Source organism: Carlito syrichta, unplaced genomic scaffold, assembly GCF_000164805.1.
Source record: "Carlito syrichta isolate Samal-C Ts95f unplaced genomic scaffold, Tarsius_syrichta-2.0.1 Scaffold313519, whole genome shotgun sequence".
Taxonomy (NCBI): domain Eukaryota; kingdom Metazoa; phylum Chordata; class Mammalia; order Primates; family Tarsiidae; genus Carlito; species Carlito syrichta.
The window spans coordinates 137,306-139,021 of NW_007257615.1; the positions used below are offsets into that span (position 1 = coordinate 137,306).

At 54.1% G+C, this 1,716-nt stretch overlaps 1 pseudogene across 1 annotated transcript; it reads right to left on the reverse strand.

Annotated features, from left to right (window-relative positions):
• Positions 1–1,061: 1,061 nt before the first annotated feature.
• Positions 1,062–1,471, reverse strand: LOC103273085 (annotated as a pseudogene). Its single transcript, XR_002482684.1, has one exon. The product of XR_002482684.1 is annotated as a 60S ribosomal protein L27 pseudogene (transcript).
• Between the last annotated feature and the right edge of the window lie 245 nt (positions 1,472–1,716).

Sequence of the window (1,716 nt, forward strand, 5' to 3'; positions counted from 1 at the left end):
GGTATACATACCCACACATAAACATAGAAACACACACTCATGGCTGGGCTCCACGGCTCAGCCTGTCATTCCAGCACTTTGGGAGGCTGAGGCGAATGGATTGCCTGAGCCTGCAGGTTTGAGACTTGGCGAGACCTCGTTTGTACAATAAACAAAAAATTAGCGGGTCATGGTGGCATGCGCCTGTGGTTCCGGCTACTTGAAAGGCTAAGGTGGAAGTTTCACCGGAGCTCAGCAGGTCGACGCTGGGGTGGCTGAGTGTGCCACTTCACTCCAGCCTGGGCAACAGAGTGAGACTCCAACTCAAAAAAAAAAAAAAAAAGAAAGAAACGCACACTCTTAAACACAGGCACACATACATGCATATAAACACGCATACACACAAGCACATACTCAAACACAGGCACACACACACTGGAAGGCAAAGCATCCTGCAGGTGCAAGAATGTTACTTTGACCTAAACCAGATGAAGGCAGTTCTCACGGGCAGGGCGACCCCCTTCTCCTCGGGTGGGCTCAGTGCCCTCAGGACTCGAGAGACCGTGAAGTTAGCTGCAGCTGCAGTGATCTTGGGCGAGACGCCCCTGGTATGTACGTCTTAGCAAGCCAGTAGCTCGCTACTGCTGTGGCTAACGTGAACAGCATTTCTTCTAACACCCAGGCTGTGTGTCCTGCGGGCAGACGCTCAGGCTGCCGATGGGGCCAGTTGTGCCCCAGAGGCCTTCGTGCTCCTCTGGTCCAGCCAGGGCCGTCCGGAGCTGTTCTCGGGGGAACTGCCAGGAATGCAAAGTGCATCCCAGCCAGGCCAGGCCCCATCCAGCCCTGCTTTCCTCCAACCCATCCCCGCAAGTACATCCAAGCCCAACAGGCTGGGGTGGGGAGGATGTCCCTATGGGGAGGGACCCGCGAGGCAGCAGGGCAAGGCGGTGGACGTGTCATCGTGTTCCAAGTGAGTGACGTCTCGGGCCGTGTGTGCCACCACACCTGGAACCAGCGATATATATATTTTTTTATTTAAAAAATGTTTAATGACTGAAACAAGCAAGCAAAAAGAAAAAGCATCTAAACTCACAGCTTCTGGAAGACCCACTTGTTCTTGCCCATCTTGCACCTCTCTTCAAACTTGGCCTTGGCCTCCCGTCGGGCCTTGTGTTTAAGAGCAGGGCCTCTGAAGACATCCTTGTCGACAACAGTTTTGTCCAAGGGGAAGTCCACAGAGAACCTTGTGGGCAGGAGGTGATTGCACTTTTAAACTTTTACAAGACTTGATCTTTAACCTCTTGGCAATCTTCTTCTTGTCCATGGCAGCTGTCACTTTGCGGGGATAGTGGTCAATTCCAGTCACCAGAGCATGGCTGGAGGGGAGGTCTGAGATGGCATCATCAACGTTCTTCACCGTGAGGGTTTTGCGTCCAGAATAGCCTCTGGCCAGGACCAGCACCACTTTCCCGGGTCTCGTGAACTTGTCCATTTCGACGGCAACCACCCAGGCCTACAGCCGGACTGGCGATTTATGAAGAACAGAAGTTGACCTCTGCAGCTTCGAGGCTGGAAGCCATGTCAAGGCACTGGCTTCTGGTGTCTGGTGGGGGCTGCACTTTCCAGAGGGTGGAACGCCGCATCCTCACGTGGCAGAAAGGTGGAGGACAGGTGGGGACGAGTACCCTCCGCCAGGCCCCTTTGTATGGAGCCTAATTCCAGGCAGGCGAAGCTGCC